A 20,142-nucleotide genomic window follows, 5' to 3' on the forward strand; every position below is an offset into this window, starting at 1 on the left:
AGTAGATGTTTAGTAAGTACTAGCATCTTAGAATGTAGCATCAGTGCCTGAGGACAAGGAGATGGTTAGTGGACCAAGGATGCAGGAGGGGTTTGTCCCTTTTGAGACAGTGAGTGGTGGATCTGATTAATTTTGGCACTCTTGACTGTACAGTGCCAAACGTGGACTGCTCTCCAAAGCCCAGGCCAAACAATGATCCATCAAGAGCACCTTTCAAAGAGGGAGGAGAGAGGGGATTTAGTATTATTAATAATAATGATGATCATAATATTTGTTCATTCATTCAGTCATATTAAGTGCTTACAGTGTCCAGAGCACTGTACTAAATTTAAGCACTTACTCTGTGCCAGGCACTGTATTAGGTGCTGGGGTGGATACAAGCAAATCGAGCTGGACACAGTCCCATGTGGGGCTCACAGTCTCAAGCCCCACTTTATGGATGAGGTAACTGAAGCACAGATAAGTGAAGTGACTTGCCCTAGGTCACCCAGCAGTCAAACAGCAGAGCCAGGATGAGAACGCATGACCTCCTGACTCCCAGGCCTATGCTCTTTCCAATAGGCCATGATAATTCTCGCGTGTTAAACACTTAGTATTTGCCAAGCAGTAAGGGCAGGGGGAGATATATAATCAGGTCACACTTGGGACTCACTGTCCAAGTAGGAGGTAGAACAGGTAATAATAATAATAATGATTATTATTGTGGTACTTGTTAAGCATTGTTCTATGTGCCAAGAATTGTTCTAAACTCTGGGGTAGATATAAGTTAACCAAGTTGGTTACAGTCCCTGTCTCTCACGCATATCACAGTCTTTATCGTTTTGCAGATGAAGGAAATGAGAGTGAAGTGACTTACCCAAGGTCACATAGCAGACAGGTGACGGAACTGGGATTAGAACGCAGGCCCGTGCTCTATCAACTATCCAGATGATTTACCAGGCCTTGATTGAGGCCTCGCTTAGGAGTTAATGAAGCCTTGCAGCGGCTGCTGCTTCATTTTTACTGTTCCTTGAACAATGGAAGATTGTGAACTTTCCCTAATCTCAGTGTTTTTGTTTTCTTTAAGATTCCACATTGTGTGTTTAGCACAGATACTGGCCGGAACAAACAGAGACTGTCTGGGAGGACTGAAGCTGAGTCTTCCTTTCCCTCACCCCCCTCTCTGATCCCAGATAAAAGGTCTTGGGAGAGAACAAGAGGGACCAGGACACTAAGGTGTGTATGCAACTACTAGTGGATGGAATTTTTTTTTTTTTTTTTTTGCCTGAATACATGCTTCTAGCTGCAAGGATAAATAGGCAGTTGGTCACTAGGTGGAGCCTAAGAATTTAAATATTTTGACAGGCTGGAACAGGAAATTTGTCATCTATTTCTGTCACCCAGCGTCCTCGGAGCAGTTAATTTTCACTTTTTGTCAACCTCCCTCGGAGTGGTGTAGGGTTCCTAAGCTAAATGATACCCTCAAAGAGGGTGCAGCATTCTGTTCTTCTGTCAGAGGACCTGGGTTTTAATCCCAGCTCTGACATATCTATGGTGTGTGACCTTCCAGAAGTCACTTTAATATCTCTGTGCATCGGTTATCTCACCTGTGCAGCGGGGATTAAGATTATGAGCCCTCTATAGGGCATGGACTGTGTCCAACCTGAATAGCTTGTATCTACCCCAGTGCTTAGTACAGTGTCCAGCACATATAAGTGCTTAACAAATACTATTAAAAAAATGATTCGTTCTCCTGAATATTTGAGGTGAATCCCCTCACAGCCTCTGCCCTGCAAATGGAGCTTTTAGGTCATGTGACTTAGGTCACCCAACTACCATGAGCACATTTGGGGAGGTGACGCCCAAGAGAACTGCACCTCCCTGTCCTTCTGGAGGAGAGAAGACATTAATCCTGTTTTCAGTTGGGCTGTCCCCTGCCCGGTACTGTGGAGAATGGGGATGATGGAATAAAGGAATGTCTGGAATTCTGTGATACCACTGACCTTTAGCCTGGTCAGTGGGAGCAGCATGGCGTAGTGGGCCTGGGAGTCATGAAGTCGTGGGTTCTAATCCTGACTCTGCCACTTGTCTGCTGTGTGACCTTGGGCAAATCACTTTATTTCTCTGTGCCTTAGTTACCTCATCTGTAAAATGGGAATTGAGACTGTGAGCCCCACGTGGGCCAGCGACCGCATCCAACACATTGGCTTGTATTTACCCCAGTGTTTAGTACAATGCCTGGCACATAGTAAGCACTTAAATACCTTATTTTTTTATTTATTTAGTGCCCATATTTGTCGAGTCATTCCTGGGGTGAATTGAACAAGATTGGGCCAGACTTCTGATTTTTAGCCCCCCTAAAGAATCAAGAGCCCTTAGGTGTTCTCCCCACATAATAATAATGAGAATAATAATTGTAGTATTTATTAAGTGTTTACAATGGGCCAGGCACTGTACTAAATAGGTGGATACAAACAAATTAGGTTAGACACAGTCCACATCCCATATGGAGCTCACAGTCTTAATCCCCACTGAGGTAACCAAGGCGCAGAGATGTGAAGTGACTTGCCCAAGACAGATAAAAGAGCTGGGATTATAACCCAGATCCTTCTGACTACCGGGCCCATGCTCAATCCACTAGGCCATGCTGTTTCTCAAGAAAATCAAGCTAGCCAGCCATAATTGGAATATGGATTTGGGGGTGGGCGTAATTTAGGGGTAATTTGAGGATTTTAAAATTGGATTGACAATGAAGTTTACTTTTTTCAAAATCAGCTTTGATTGTAACTTTTTAATTTTTATGATTCATGTACGAAATCTGTACGGTGTTTCTTTGGGAATATGACTCCTTACCAATGATTGCAATCAGAGCAAATAACTCAGAACTCTTGAGATCACAGCTACCTGTTGGCATTTATGGCCATGTTGAGATGATCTTCCTTAGTTTAAGGAGTTGGAATCTGGTGTCAATCTGATGATAAATCATATTAGTAATTTAGTTATCATATTTGTAATTTATTTATTTAAATTAATGCAATTTTCTGTCTCTACACCATAAGATTCCTGTGGGCCAGGAAGGTGTCTACCATTTCTGTTTTCACAGTAAGTGCTCAATAAACATGATTGATAGATTGATTTGGACACAAGAGAGAAATAAAAACTGACCAAGCATGCCAGATGCCCAAGGAAAGTCAAGATTCTTTAGAATGGAAAGGGAATTCTTTAAAAGAAAATATGATGAATTTAAATATGGAAAGGCCATGGTAGTAGGAATCAAGAGACCCAGGTTCTAATCTTAGTTCTGCCACTAGCCTTTGTGACCATGGACAAATCATTTAACCTCTCTGGACCTCAGTTTCTTCAACTGTAAAATAAGCATAAAATAGGTTGTGTGCCCCACGTGGGACAGGGACTGTGTTCAACCTGAATACCTTGCAACTATTCTAGCAGGGTGCATAGTTGATAGAGCTCAGGCCTGGGAGTCAGAAGGTCAAATACATCTGGATTGTATTGACAACTATGAAAATTTATTATATAAATTTATTATATAAATGCATTAAATTTTCTCAAGTTGGCCATGACAGAATGGTGCTCAGTAAAATTTATTTTGATTGAATAAATGGAAAAGAAACTAAGACACACACACACACACACACACCCCTTCTAGGTGGGAATGCTGACAAAGAAAATTTCTAACTTCAGGCATTACAGGAAGCACATTTTGAGGACTGGCGGGGCTCCAAGAATGGGATTGTAAACTGAATCCATAGTTCATAAATGCACAGGCAGGGAAGTCTGAGTGTCACTAAAATTATATTGTTGCATTTAGCATGTCAGCAACTTGATTCCAGTACTAAAATGAAGTGTCCAAAAATTGGAACCACATGACAGGTGTTGAAAGGGAGGAGTTGAAAGGACGAAGTTGACAGTAGACAAGAACCATTAAGTCAGGCAAACTTCATCAGCTATTCAAACCTTGGAAATAGTTACTTACTCACTCAACAAGAGCAAGTGTGAAAGAACGGCAGATGAATAAAGGACTTGCTGCTTTCCTTCATTTCAGAGTCAGTGTCACCTCCTGAGGAGACAGTGAGCTGGAAAGAAATTTGGGGAGCTTAGTCTCAAAACCCCCTCTCAGGATCACACCTGGAGAGTTTCCAGTACTCTACCAGTCTTGATTAGAGGAGGAAGAATCAGACAGAGACCTACTCATTCCATTCCTAGCTTGGGCAGTGGCTAGCGAGTGGAAGGCCATCTGCTTGAAGTCAAAACTTGCCTGTGCTGGGCAGTGGTGGCATGGAGAGAGTTGAGGACAGAGACTCAAGTTTACTTTGCGGAAGGAGGCAGTGGTAAACTGTTTCCGGATTTTTACCAAGAAAACTCTGTGGGTACACTACCAGAACGATTGTAGATGCAAGTGGGGCGTTCTGGGAGAGGTGTTTCTATGGTGTCGCTCTAGGTCGGACATGACTCAACAGCATAAGACAACAAGAACAAGTCTCAAAACAGAGTGATTAGGGAGATTAAAGTAAATGGGACAGATCCTAGCCAGGATGGGAATGCTTAATAGTACTACTAGTGGTAATAGTAACACCAGCCGCAGCAGCAATAGTAATAATAATAATAATTGTGATATTTGTTAAGCACTTATTATGTGCCAGATGCTGTAGTAACCACTGGGGTAGAGATAAGGTAATCACATTGGACGCAGTCCATGTCCCACAGAGGGCTTAATTCCCATTTTACAAGTAAGGTAACTGAGGCACAGAGAAGTTGAGTGACTAGCCCAAGATCACACAACAGACAAGTGGCAGAGCCAAGATTAGAACCCGGGTCCATCTGACTCTCAGGCCGATGCTCTATCGACTAGGCCAACGTATGTAGAACACTGTACTAAACACTGGGAAAGAGTTTTCAAGCAGGAATTTGTCCCTCAAGAGGCTCAAAGTCTATAAATAATAGACTGTGGGGTTGGGGACTGGAGCCAGTCATATTTGGAACAGTGGATCACTAAAACATTAAAATTGCACTAGGGACAAGGAGCAATATAAAGCACACAAAGTAGAAAGTAAAGTCAGAAGGGACCTGTGGTTAGAAGTTAAAACAGAATTTACATCATTAATCAGAGGCCACAAAGATGGCTAAGCAGCCACTAGCTTTCCCAAGATTCTCTGAAGCCTCATGCTGCAGTTTCCATTCTCATTTCCACCAGGGCAGTGGAAAGTAGGATAGACAGGGTCTCCTTGATGGTGCCGAGGGGAGGAAGTGTCAGGAATGGATGACGATATGGGAAGGCTGTTGCTTGACTGCAGTGAAGGAGGTGAGGTTGGAGATGCCGGACTTTTCATTTCACTCTAAAGGTGAAGGGCATAGAAGGCAGACTGTGACTTCAATTCCTGGCCTGGAATGCACAGAGTATTCTCTTCCCTCAAACCTAGCTCCATGAGCACCATGTGGGACAGGGACTATGTCTTATGTATATCTTGTGTATATACCCCCGGGCTCAGTACAGTGTTGGCGCATAATAAGCACTTAATTAGAACTATTAAAAAAAAAGGCAATTTTAGTTCTTCATGGCCTTGCTTCGATAGCAGCGGGCTGAAATATGCTTCCTATGTGCCCTCAGCTATCCCACGGCAGCTCTGCCCGCCCTCTATGTGCTTTGCGTGTGCCAGACCAGGAATAGAAGCTGCTGTTCTCCTTTCTAGACCCCACTTCACCCCTAGAGTTGAACTAAACATCTGGCATTTGTAGCCTCACCTCCTTTACCACGGACAAACTGCCTTCCCTCTCCACCATCCATGCCTGGCACTGGTTCCCATCGAGGAAACCCCATCCATCTTGCTTTCCATCAGAACTAGGAATCAGAGAAACTGGGCTCTAATCCCAGCTCTGGCACATATCTGCTGTGGGACCTTGGGTAAATCACTTAACTTCTCAGTACTTCACTTTCCTCACCTGTAAAATGGGGATTCAATAGCTGTCCTCCCTCCTACTTAGGCAGTGAGGGCCATATGGGAACTGATTAACTTCTAACTACTCTAGTGCTTAGTAGAGTGCTCAGCACTATAGTAAACAATGAAACACCACAATTATAATTGTTATTAATATTATTGTTATATGTCACTTGTTTCTGCTGTTCTCTACCGAGACTGCTCTCTCTAAGGTCACCCATGACCTCCTTCTTGCCAAATCTAATGGCTCCTACCCTATTCTAATCCTCCTTGACCTCTTAGCTGCCTTTGACACTGCCGACCATCCCCTTCTCCTCCACATCTTATCTCACCTTGGCTTCACGGACTCTGTCCTCTCCTGGTTCTCCTCTTATCTCTCTGGCCAGTCATTCTCAGTCTCCTCCTCCCCCTCCCATCCTCTAACTGTTGGAGTTCCTCAAGGGTCAGTCCTTGGACCTCTTCTGTTCTCCACTCACTCCCTCAGTGAACTCATCCGCTCTCACAGCTTCAACTATCATCTCTATGCAGATGACACACAGATCTACATCTCTGCCCTGTCCTCTCCCCCTCCCTACAGGCTCGTATCTCCTCCTGCCTCCAAGATGTTTCTACCTGGATGTCTGCCCACCACCTAAAGCTCAACATGACCAAAACTGAGCCCCTCATCTTCCCTCCCAAGCCCGGTCCTCTCCCTGACTTCCCTATCACCGTGGCTGGTACGACCATCCTTCCCGTCTCTCAGACCCGCAACCTCGGTGTCATCTTTGACTGGGCTCTCTCATTCACCCCACACATCCAATCTGTCACCAAGACCTGCCGGTCTTACCTTTATAATATCGCCAAGATCCACCCTTTCCTCTCCACCCAAATGGCTATCTTACTGCTACAGGCTCTCGTAATATCCCAGCTAGATTACTGTGTCAGCCTTCTCTCTGATCTCCTTTCCTCCTCTTTCTCCTCACTCCAGTCTATTCTTCACTCTGCTGCCCGGCTCATCTTCCTGCAGAAACGTTCTGGGCATGTCACTCCCCTTCTTAAAAACCTCCAGTGGTTCCCTATCAACCTCTGCACAAAACAAAAACTTCTCACTCTAGGTTTCAAGGCTCTCCATCACTTTGCCCCTTCCTACCTCTCTTCCCTTCTCTCTTTCCACTGCCCATTCCGCACGCTCCGCTCCTCTGCCACCCACCTCCTCACCGTCTCCCGTTTTCGCCTATCCCGCCATCGACCCCTGGGCCACATCCTCCCGCAGTCCTGGAATGCCCTCCCTCCTCACCTCCACCAAACTAATTCTCTTCCCCTCTTCAAAACCCTACTTAAAGCTCACCTCCTCCAAGAGGTCTTCCCAAATTGAGCTCCCCTATTCCCTCTGCTCCCTCAAACCCCCCTTCAACTTTCTGCAGCTAAACCCTCTTCTCCCCCCTTTCCCTCTGCTCCTCCCCCCTCCCGTCCCATCCCCTCAGCACTGTACTTGTCTGCTCAACTGTATATATCTTCATTACCCTATTTATTTTGTTAATGAGATGTACATCACCTTGCTATTGTTTTAATGAGATGTTCTTCCCCTTAATTCTATTTACTGCCATTGTTCTTGTCTGTCTGTCTCCCCCGATTAGACTGTAAGCCCGTCAAAGGGCAGGCACTGTCTCTAGCTGTTACCAATTTGTACATTCCAAGCACTTAGTACAGTGCTCTGCACATAGTAAGCGCTCAATAAATACTATTGAATGAATTGAATGAATGTTCTGAAACAGTCTCTTCTCCATCCAGTCCTCCTTGACCTGTCGGCTGCCTTGGACTCTTTGGACCACCACCTTCTACTGGAAATATTATCCAACCTCAGCTGCACTGACACTCTCCTCTCCTGGTTCTTCTCCTATGTCTCTGGATGCTCATTCTCGATCTCTTTTGTGGCTCCTCCTCTGTCTCCCACCCTCTAACTGTGGGAGACCCTCAGAGCTCAGTTCTGGTTCCCTCCTATTCTCCATCTATACCCACACCCTTGGAGAAATCTTTCACTCCCATGACTTCAACTACTATCTCCATGTTGATTATTTTCAAATCTACATCTTCAGCCCTGATTTCTCTCCTTCTCTGCAATCTCATGTTTCCCCCTGCTTTCAGGATATCTCTACTTGGAAATCCCACCAAAATCTCAAACCTAGGTGTCCGAAGCAGAACTCCTTATCTTCCTACTCAAACCCTGTACTCCCTCTGACTTTCCATCACTGTAGACAGCACCACCATCCTTCCTGTTTCACAAGCCTGTAACCGTGGAATTATCCTTGACTCATCTCTCTCATACAACCCACATATTTAATGTCACCAAATCCTGACAATTCAACCTTCAGAACATCGCTCAAATCTGCCCTTTAATTTCCATCCAAACAGCTACCATGTTAATCCACACACTTATCCAATCCTGCCTTGATTATTGTATAACCCTGACCTCCCAGCCTCCTATCTCTCCCTACTCCAGTCCATACTTCACTCTGCTGTCTGGATCATTTTTGTACAAAAACATTCAGTCCACACCTTCCGACTCCTCAAGATCTTCCAGTGGTTCCTCATCTACCTCCTTATCAAACAGACACTACTTCCATTGGCTTTAAAGCACTCAATCACTTCTTCTCCTACCTGACCTCCCTAATTTCCCACTACAAGCTCACCTGCACACTTTATTCCTCTAATACTTACCTATTTATTGTACCTCCATTTCATCTATCATGCCACCGACCTCTCACCTGTGTCCTGCTTCTGGCCCGGAACACCCTTCCTCTTCAAATGCAACAGTTGTCCATTGTCCCCACTTTCAAAGCCTTATTGAAGGAACATCTTGTCCAAGAGGTTTTCCCTGACTAGGCCCTCACTTCCTCTTCCTCATTTCTTTTTGTGACCTCACTCTTGGATTTACTCTTTATTCACCTCTCCCTCAGCCCCACAGCACTTATATACATATCCATAATTTATTTATATTAATGTCTAATTCCCCTTCTAGGCTGTAAACTGGTTATGGGAAGGGGATGTGTCTACCAACTCTATTACATCATTATATTGTATTCTCCCAAGTGTTTAGTACGGTGCTCTGCATACGGTAAGTGCTCAATAAATATGATTGATTGAGGGACTTGAGTTCCAGCTTTGCTTTTGCTGTGTGACCTTTAGTAAGTCACCTTACCTCTTGGGACCTCAAGCTGTCCATTTGTAAAATCGGGATAATTGTTGCCTATTTAGGAAGGATGGAATGAAAAGTATAGTACTGGATTTTTCAATAAATCTGTAGAGCCCTCTAAGAGCTATAAAGATAGGTGCAGAGAAGCTGTAAGGTAATTATCTCTTCTGTGATGAAGAGGAGTTGAATGTGCCAAAGTTAATATCTTAGAGTCACATCTTGACTCTCATAATCCAACCTGAAATTTTTAACCTGATGAGAAACAGGAAGTTTGATGAAATAACCTAAGGTAAGTTTCTGCCTTCTAGAAAGCCTACTTTCAGCTCCTTTCCACTCAATCAACTGATAAGTCAGTGGTATTTATTGAGTACTTATGCTTGGGAGAATGTAATTGAGTTGGTAGACACAATACCTGCCTCCAAGAAGCTTACAATCTAGTGGGGAAGACAGACAGTAAAATATGCTTACAGATAGGGCAAGTGGAAGTGTATAAGGAGATACACTGTACCTAGATATTGTGGGTCTAGTGCTGGGGTGAGTATCAGAGTGCTTAATGTGTAACAGAAGCAGCATGGAATAGTGGATAGAGTATGTGCCTGGGAGTCAGAAAGTCATGGGTTCTAATCCCAGCTCCGCCACTTGTCTGCTCAGTGACCTTGGACAAGTCACTTCACTTCTCTGTGCCTCAGTGACCTCATCTGTAAGACTGTGAGCTCCACATGGCCAACCTGATTTGTTTGTATCCACCTCAGCTGGCAGTACAGTACCTGGCACATAGTAAGTGCTTAACAAATACCATCAGCATGGCTTAGTTAAAAGAGCATGTGCTTGGGCATCACAGGTCATGGGTTCTAATCCTGGTTCCATCATCTGTCAGATGTGTGACTTTGGGCAAGTCACTGAACTTCTCTGTGCCTCACTTACCTCATCTGTTAAATGGGGATTAAGATGGTGAGCCCCTCGCGGGACAACCAGATAACCTTGTATCTATCCCAGTGCTTAAAATAGTGCTTGGCACATAGTAAGCGCTTAACAAATACCATCATTATTATTATCACTGTTAAAGGAGCAAAATGGATGGGCTGCGATGTAGTGGGGGAGGAGTGAGGATAGGTAGGAGGGTGAGGGAGTCAGTTAAGTGTCATGAAGCCAATGGTGAGGGGTTTCTTTTTGAGGTGGAAGGAGATGGTCAACCATTGGAGGTTTCTAAGGAGATGTACTGAGACCAGTATTTGAGAAATATGATACAGGCAATGGGGTGAATTGTGGAGTGGGGAGGGGAGAACCTGGAGGCAGGGAAACCTGCAAGGAAGCTGATGCAGTAGTCAAAGTGGGATATAAATGCTTGGACTAGTGGAGGTAACACTGGGGGAAAGGGGTACTTCCTCGGATGACAAGGAAGTAGCAGATTCCAGAGATACTGTGAAGGTAGAACAGAATTTCACCCACTGAATATGAGGGTTGAAAGAAAGAGCTGAGTCAAAGGTAATGATGAGGTTGCAGGCCCGTGAGATAGGGAGGGTGGTGATATTTTCTTTAGTGATCATCGGACAGCAAATATCTTCCTCATGGATCGTTTTGATCATAAAACTCTTCTCTTTTCTCCTTAGGCAACCCACATCTCATCTCTTCTTTAAAACTATGGATTAAAATTGAATATCTCCATCCTTAAAGCCTTCTCACCTGGCTCATAGTCCCTTAGGCAATTGCCTGAGCCCTTATTTAGCTAAATTTTAACACCTAGAATGATTAACATAACTTGCGCAATTGGAGGTGGGAGGAGTATGTGTGTGTGAGAATATGTGTGAGAGAGAGAAAGAGAGAGAGGGAGAGAAAGAGAGAGGGAGAGGAATAGGGAGAGACTCTGCTTTAATAATCCAAGTGGCTAAAGGTCAGAAACCAGGCTAGAAATAAGCTGGACATTTATCCATATTAAACAAGAATAGTAACCCTTTGACCTTCCAAAGAATGATCCCAACAGGTGCAACCAGGATAGAACAAGAACATGTTTTCCAGAAACTATCCTCTGTAGTCTTCCATTCCTCCACGGGCTTGATCCTCATGGGCAGGAAATCCCAGGTCTAAAAATACTGCATCATATCCAAAATGGGGCACATATGATTGGCCAAGTATTCTCATCAGCATTCCATTTGAAACACCACAGGTTGGGAAGAGGGGTGGGGAGAGAGAGACAAAGATAAGAAAAAATGAGACTGACACTGAAGTACCCAAGTGAGCAATCCCCAATCCTAGGAAGTCTTAAGAGGAAGAGAAAGTGGCTGCAACTTTTAACCCACTAGCTTGCAAAAGAAAATTATCTCTGCATTGTAAATTTAGGCCCAGACTTCGTCAGGAGGGGGACATTGGCAATCAGAGACCCAAGTAGGAGGAAAACTGCCATACTGCAAAATGAGATTTCCAATTAAAGTGCCGTATTAAACTGGTAATTCTGGAAGACCAATGAACAAAACCTCATTTCCTCCAGTTTTGGGCTTCATGGCTGAGCAGCTTATTCAAAATCTCATATCAAGATTGTGTGGCATTTCTCTCTGCCTCAAATTCCTGTCGTTGAATGCCTTCAGCTTGCCAGTATGACTTAGAACGAAACAGAGTATGCCTTGCTATAGTAAAAGGTTGAGCCAGATCCCTCTGGGAGTCAAGTCAGGTCTCCATGAGACTGATTGTAACTTTTCAGACTTCTGGCCCACAAAAGAATAGGCTGACTTAAAAAAACAGTTTCTTCCGATGAGAGAAATGTATTCTCATAAGACTACCAGTCTACTGCTACAGATCCTGATGGGATAGACTTTTGAACTAGTGTTTAGACTGTGCCTTTCCAAAAGAGAATTTCATATATCCTTTGAATTCTTTCAGTGCTAAGCACAGAGGAATTTCTCACACACACACACACACACACACACACACACACACACTCTCTCTCTCTCTCTCTCTCTCTCTCGCACTTCACCCTCCCTGTTTGTATCCAGCAGAAAATTAATCTCCCACCTTCAAAGTCTTATTGAAGACACATCTCCAAGATGCCTTTCCTAAACCCTCCTTTCCTGTTCTCTCACTCTCTTCTGGGTCACCTTGACTTACTCCCTTAATGCATTCCCTATCCCAGCTGTAGGGCTGGGATCGGCACAATAGAAAGAGCCCGGGCTTGGGAATCAGAGGTCATGGGTTCGAATCCCAGCTCTGCCAATTGTCAGCTGTGTGACTTTGGGCAAGTCACTTAACTTCTCTGTGCCTCAGTTCCCTCATCTGTAAAATGGGGATGAAGACTGTGAGCCCCACGTGGGACAACCTGATCACTTTGTATCCCCCAGCGCTTAGAACAGTGCTGTGCACATAGTAAGCACTTAACAAATATCAGCATTATTATGTGCAAATCTGGAATTTTATTTGCTTATATCAATCTCTGTCTCCCCCTCTAGACTGTAAGCTCATTGTGGGAAGAGCATGAGTGTTATTTCGTTGTATAGTACTCTCCCAAGCACTTAATACAGTGCTCTGCACACAGTCAGTGCTCAGTAAATATGATTAACTCGCTCTCTCTCTCTCACTCACACACATTCCCATATGCAATATTAAACTGTAGTTTTCCCTGGACACATTCATTCTTCTGATCCTCAAATCCAGAACCTCCACAGTATTATTCATTCAATTCATTCAATAGTATTTATTGAGTGCTTACTATGTGCAGAGCACTGTACTAAGCGCTTGGAATGAACGAGTCGGCAACAGATAGAGACAGTCCCTGACGTTTGATGGGCTTACAGGCTAATCGATGGCCTTACAGTCTAATCAGTATTACAGATTTTTGAGAGAGGTGATATGCTGGGAACTTATGTTCCCCAAATGCCTTGTCTTTTTGTTTGTTTATTTACTTCCTTTATTAATGCTCCTTTCTCTTCAAAGAAACCCAGGTTGCATCGGGCTACAAAATGACTCTCTGCAGAGCTTCCCTGGATTTATTTTATTAATAATGTGAGCCAAGAGTTTTGTTTTAAGATCATTAACTGGGCACAGTGATATCAGTTGGGTGATGTGGAGGGAGTCAGGTCTGCCAGGTCATCTGAAACAGCTTCTGCGAAAGTCTCTAATGACTCCCAAGCACCGGCCTGCTTCCTGGCCAAATCTTTGCCTTCTGAGCATGCCAGACTCAGGAATCAATGAGAATTGATGGTTTCTAGCTGCAGGAATCTGACCTGGGCCTACCTCAGCCACCCTCAGCGGTTCCAAGCAAAATGTGCTCCTGGCTGCTCCATCAGACATTCAAGATTTCTTTCGGTCCCTCTACCCAGAATGATGTATGCAGTAAGACCTCAATAAATATGACTGAATGAATGATGAAGTTGCTGTGGCTCATTAAGTGGGATTCTATTCTCAAGGATCTGTTCATATGCAAATATTACAAAACAGTAGGAAAATCCAAGCTAACTGAAGAGCTATGACCAACCTCCAAATTTGCCTCCGCCACTTTTCTGCAGAGTGATCTTGGACAAATCATTTACCTTCTCTGTGCCTCGCTTACCTCATCTGTAGAATGGGGGTAAACACAGTGAGTCTCAACTGGGACATGTACTGTGTCCAACCTGTTTATCTTGAATCTGCCCCAGAACTTACTGCAGTGCTCCGCACAAACAAGGATTTAACAAATTCTGTTAAAAAATAACCCCAAAACCAAATCACGAAAAAAAGAAAAAGAAAAAAAGCCCAAAGCAGTGAACTAAAAGTCTTTGGGCTTGGATTGATTAAAGAAATTCAGTGATTAATCAATCAATACATGGTATTTATTGAGAGCTTATTATGTGCAGAGCACTGTATGATGTGCTCTGCACACAGTAAATGGTCTATGATGTGCTCTGCACACAGTAAATGGTTTTAGACTGTAAGTTCCTTGTGGGCAGGGAATATATCTACCAATTCTGTTGAATTGTACACTCCCAGGATCTTAGTATGGGCTCTGCACACAGTAAGTGCTCAATAGATACCAATGATTGATAGATTGAGTAAAACTACTGCAAGTAGAAAGGACTAAAAAGTAGTGTCTGAAACTCAAGGTGGGCAGGGAACGTGTCTACTAGCTCTGTTGTATTGTATTTTCCCAAGGGCTTAGTACAGTGCTCTGCACAAAGTAATTGTTCCATGAACACTATTGGTGACGGTGATGAAGTAGGACCACTTGTTCCCTCCTTTTGATCAAGATTTTTATCTTTAGCAGCGGCAGCAGCAGTCATGACAGTGTTTATTTTACATTTTCTGAAGTTGTCAAAAAAGAAAGCTGGAATTCCTTTTCTTTATACTGCCATCACACTACAGGAAAACTTCAGCCCAAACCACATAGCAAAACTAGTATTCAAGAATTTGATCGTTCCCAGCCATCTGAGGGAAAAATATGGGATTATTTGAAATTGAGGACTACCACATATTCAGAATTTGATTCTTTGGCAGTGAACCTCCTAACTTTTCAATGTGGGCAACCACCAACATGAGTATTATAATAATTGTCTTTTGATAATCGCTCACTTTGTGCCAAGCACTGTACTAGTATTAGGGTAGATACAAGATAATCAGGTCCCACATGGAGCTCACAGTCTAAGTAAGAGTGAGCACAGGTATTGGATCCCCATTTTGCAGGTGAGAGAATTGAGGTACATAGAAGTGAAATGATTTACCCAAAGTCACATAGCTGACAAGTGACAGTGTTAGGATTAGAACTCATGTCTCCCGACTCCCAGGCCCAAACTCTTTCCCTTAGGCTTCACTGCTTCTCACATTGCTATGAGAAAGGGTGGGGGCAATGGGTTGCTAGGTTTCTGTTAGGAATATGTAATGTACATTTTAACTTACTTTACATAAATTCTTCTTATAGGGTAGGCAGAAATTGATAGGCCTGAATTTGACAAAGTTCCCTTCGTGTTTTGTAAAAATTGATTTCTTGTTGGGGACAACATCTAAAAGACTTAGCTACATTTTTCACTCACCTCAAATGCAGGACTGTGTCTACCAACTCTTGTCATATTGTACTCTCTCAAGCTCTTAGAACAGTAAGTGCTCAATAAATACAATTGATAAATACGATAAACTGAAATGCAGGACTCAGGAAGAAATCATTAAGAAGTTCTCCAGCTGGATATAGAACTTTTGATAATGAAGAGAGTTTAACATGTCAGAGCTTAAAAAATACAATCATCACCAGCCCCAGTAGACTCAGAAAAAAAAAATCATCCAGAATTAATCAATGTTCAGGCCAGTCTGGTCTGATTCACTGTGATCTGACTGCAAAGTTTCATCAACTGTTATTACATCTTATGAGTTTTAGGAGCTACTTCAGAGACCAATGTAGATGGATAATTGAGCCACTATCTTTCAGGAAGGCAGATAATACCCTTTTCTTGTAAAGGGATCTAAGGGCATTGAACAAGCTACCCAAACAAACTCCTGCAAAGGAGGGCATGGACTCTGGTTTTATTAGACACTATATTTTGGGGATGGATCACTGAAGAGGGACTTCCTCAATAAGTCTTGAAAAATTCACAAGTAAATACATTCTTTATTGCTCGCTTAAAACCCTCAAGTGTTTCCCTTAGGAGACCTTACCATATGTAATTAGGAAGTACTTCTTCAGGATAGGAATAAGGAGAGGGAACAGACAGATAAACTAACATTAAGTCACTCGTCCATGGTATTTTATTGAGAACACTGTGAAGTATAGAATGAAGAGAGAAGAGATTGAAGCAGGAGGGCAGTGAGAAAACTGGTGTGGTAGTCAATTTTGGCTGTGATAAGTCCTTAAGTGAGTATGGTGGCTGTTCGGGTAGTGAGGAAGGGGCAGATTTTCCAAATGATGTGGAGGAAGAAGCAACAGGATTTAGTGACAGACTGAATATGGGGGTTGAAGAAGAAAGAGAGAGAAGCCAAGGATAATGCCAAGTCTGTGGGCTTGAGAGATGGGGAGGATGATGGTGTTGTTGTCAATGATGGAAAAGTTAGGACAGGATTTGGGAGGGAAATGAGGAATTTAGTTTTGGACATATGGAACAGAAGGTGCCAGTGAGACATCCATATAGAGATGTACTGGAGGCATGAGGAGATGAAAGACTAAGACAGTGAGGTTGGAGCAAGTGTAGTAGATATAGGAGTCATCCGCATAGAGGAGGTTTTGAAACCTTGTGACTGATGCATTCGAGTGAGTGAGTGCTTATTAGGCAAAGAAGGGAACCCGGAACTGAGCCTTGAGGGACTTTGGCAGTTAAGGAGTTGGAGGCAGAGGAAAAGCCAGCAAAAGCTTGAGAAGGATCATCCAGAAAGGAGGCAAAGTGAAAGAGAACAGTGACAGAAGCACCAAGATCAGATAGTGTTTCCGGATGATGATGGTGATATGAGAATAATAGTATTTGTTAAGCACTTACTATTTGCCAAGTACTGTTCTAAGCTCCCCGGTAAATACAAGGTAATCAGGTTGTCCCACGTGAGGCTCACAGTCTTAATCAGATGAGGTAACTGAGGCACAGAGGAGTTAAGTGGCTTGGCCAAGGTCACACAGCAGACAAATGGCGGACCCGAGATTAGAACCCGTGTCTTCTGACTACCAAGCCTGTGCTCTTTCCACTAAGCCAATGTGTCAAACACTGTTCTAAGCGCTGGGGTAAATACAAGATAATCAAATTGGACACAGTTCCTCTCCAACATGGGGCTCACCATCTTAATTCCCACTTTGCAGATGAGGTAACTGGGGCTCAGAGAAGTTAAGGGACTTGCCCAAGGTCACACAGCAGACACGTGGCAGAGCCGGGATTAGAACCCAGGTACTTCTAACTGCTCAGGCCCATGCTCTATCCAATAGGCCACACTACTTCTCAATAGGGCTAGTCCACACTGTTAAAGGCAACCAAGAAGTCAAGGAGGACAAGAATGGAGGAGAGCCTATTAGAATTCAAAAGAGACAGTATGGTCTATTTGACCCATACGATCCAGCTCACAGCCCCTTCCCTCCCCGAGACCTCTCTCTACAATGGCTCCAATTCCATTTTTTTTTTCAGGGTATGTGTAAAATGCTTATTATGTGCACTGGAGTAGATACAAACTAATTCGGTTGGACATAGTCCATGTCCCACAAGAGTTCACAGTCTTAATCCCCATTTTACCGATGAGGATTCCCCCATCCCTCTTGTCTTATGCTGTTGAATCGTCTCCGACCCATAACGATGCCACAGGCACATCTTTTCTAGAACACCCTTCCTCCATCTGCAATCATTCTGGTAGTGGATCCATAGAGTTTTCTTAGTAAAAATCCGGAAGTGGTTTACCATTGCCTCCTTCCGTGCAGTAAACTTGAGTCTCTGCCCTTGACTTTCTCCCATACTGCTGCTGCCATCTCCTCCTGAAGAATTGTAACTTCCTTGTGGGCAGGGATCATGTTTCCCAACTCTGTTATATTGTGTTTTCCCAAACATTTAGTACAGTGTGCTAAACACAGTAAGCACTCGATAAATACTGCTGATTGACTGACTGAAGGGAAGGTTTATTTTGGGACAGAGGCAATTCAGTTGTGTTTAAAAGCAGAGGGGAAGGAGCCAATAGATAGGGAATGATTGAGGATGGAGGTCAGGGAGGCAAGATGAGTGTGATAGGCCTCCCCTAAATTCTCACAAGAAACCTAAAGGCAGAGCTGAGAAAACATCAAAAGATACAGGTAGCAATAACGTGGGTCCCCTTTATCTTTCCCTTCCAAGGAACCAGTTCACTGCAGATGTTCCTGTGATGGACATGGGATCAAAAGTCAAGTGTTGTAAACATAACTTTCTCTCAGGAAAACTGGTCCATAAGGGTTCTAAAATCGATACACCGAGGATCTGGCCGTGGATTTGTGAAACAAAGTCTGTGCCTTAGATGATGTGACTTCTTGTTAATCCTGAGAAAGGGAGAAAGAGATAGCGAGATGGGACAGAAAGAAATAGGGGGACCTACTTATTTCCTAAAAGGTGAATGAGCACAAAACAATTTGTGACTGTCGCCCCTTTGGTCACTCAAAGCTGAAAGAAAACACCAGCACATATCACTTCTTAGGTAACGGCCACTTCCACAAGCTGAGATTTGCCTGAACTTCAAACTGAACCTCGTGCCCTCATTTCCCTCCAACTTGAGGGCTCAGTGTTCTGCAAAGGCCCATACAAAGCCTAGCAGTGAACTTCATTACACTGTATTTACTGAGTGCTTACTGTGTGCGGAGCACTGTACTAAGCACTTGGAGAGTATAATACAAGGCAACAAGCTTAAAGTCTAGAGGACAAGTTTACTGCTCACATACAATGATTCAAACACCTCCAGTAATTCATTCAATTATATTTGTTGAGTGCTTACTGTGTGCAGAGCACTGTACTAAGCACTTGGAAAGTACAACTCAGCAAGAGAGAGACAATCCCTCCCACAACAGATTTACAGCCGAGAAGGTGGGGGAGACAGACATGAAAACAATAAACAGGTATCAATAGCATCAATATAAATAAGTAGAATTATAGATACATACACATCAAAAGTAAACAGGCATTAATGTAAATATATAGCATTATAGATATGTACATATATAAACAAGTGCTGTAGGGTAGGGAGGTGGGTAGAGCAAAGGGAGAGAGTTGGGGTGATGGATAGAGCGAGGAGCACTGAGGAAAAGGGGGGCTTAGGCTGGGAAGGCCCCTTGGAGGAGGTGAGCCTTCAGTAGGGCTTCGAAGGGGGGGAAATGTGGCGGCAGATTTGAGGATGGATTGCATTCCAGGCCAGGGGTAGGATGAAGGCCAGGAGTCGATGGTGGAACAGGCGAGAATGAGGCACAGTAAGAAGGGTTAGCACCAGAGGAGTGGAGCGTGTGGACTGGGATGTAGCAGGAGAGAAAGGAGGTGAGGTAGGAGGGGGCAAGGTGATGGAGAGCTTTGAAGCCACTAGTGAGGAGTTTTTGCTAGATACGGACATTGATAGGCAACCACAGGAGATTTTTGAGGTGGGAGGGTGACATGGCCAGAACATTTATGTATAAATATATAATAATTTATATATTTATACATAATTTATGTATAAATTATAAACCAGGCAGCAGAGTGAAGCATAGATTGAAGCAGGGAGAGAAAGGCTGTTGGGAGGTCAGAAAGGATGCTGATGCAGTAATCCAGTCAGGATAGGATGAATGATTGTATTAAATGTGGTCTCCAAGGCTTCATTTCCAGGTTTATAAAAGAAAACTAATTTCACATCACCCAAATTGAAATAAAAGTGCATGGCAATATTGCACAGTTTCACAGGGTATGAGGAATATGCATTCTGAATCAGGGAAATACTAGTACTAGTACAACATTAATCAAAAGCAAAATATTTTACCAATTGCTTAATGCAATATAGAGAGTAATGTGATGTAAATGTGACCTATCAATCAGTGCTATAGATCGCTATACCAAGCACTGGCGAGAGTACAATAAAACCCAGTTGGTAGACATATTCCCTGCCCACAGTGATGTTATAGTCTGGAGGGGGAGACAGACCAACATTCAAAGAAACTATGACTGAATATCAAGTGCTTATAGGGTACAGCCAGAAAGGCGAGGGAGTATGGGAAATGAGGGCTTTGTCAGAAAAGGCCTCTTGGAGGAGGTGTGAATTTGATAAAACTTTAAAGATGGGGAGATCAGTGGTCTGTCATTTATGAAGGGGGAGGCAGTTCCACGCCGGATAGAGGATGTGGACAGTGTCAGTAGCAAAATACATGAGATCAAAATATAGTGAGCAGGTTAGAGCAATGAAGTGTGTAGTTTGGGTACAGTTGGAAATCAGAAAGGTTCATAAGAGGGGGTGAGCTGATTGAGTGCTTTAATGCCAAAGATAAGGAGTTTTTGTTTGATGTGGAGGTGGATGGGCAACCACTGTAGTTTCTTGAAGGAGTGGGGAAACATGGACTTAGTATTTTTGTAGAAAAATGATCCAAGCAGCAGACTGAAGTATGGACTGGAGTGGGGAGAGACAGGAGGCTGGGAGATCAGCAAA

The 20,142-nt window shown here is 43.5% G+C and overlaps 1 protein-coding gene and 1 non-coding gene across 2 annotated transcripts in view; one reads left to right on the forward strand and one right to left on the reverse strand.

Moving 5' to 3' along the window:
• Window positions 1–20,142, reverse strand: part of SFTPD (surfactant protein D) — an 81,688-nt gene that overhangs the window by 52,919 nt on the left and 8,627 nt on the right. The gene's annotated exons all lie outside the window — the stretch shown is intronic.
• Window positions 4,108–4,245, forward strand: LOC114810846. The gene has a single exon (XR_003758537.1). It is a non-coding gene; the product is annotated as a small nucleolar RNA SNORA7 (small nucleolar RNA).

Source organism: Ornithorhynchus anatinus, chromosome 3, assembly GCF_004115215.2.
Source record: "Ornithorhynchus anatinus isolate Pmale09 chromosome 3, mOrnAna1.pri.v4, whole genome shotgun sequence".
Classification (NCBI taxonomy): domain Eukaryota; kingdom Metazoa; phylum Chordata; class Mammalia; order Monotremata; family Ornithorhynchidae; genus Ornithorhynchus; species Ornithorhynchus anatinus.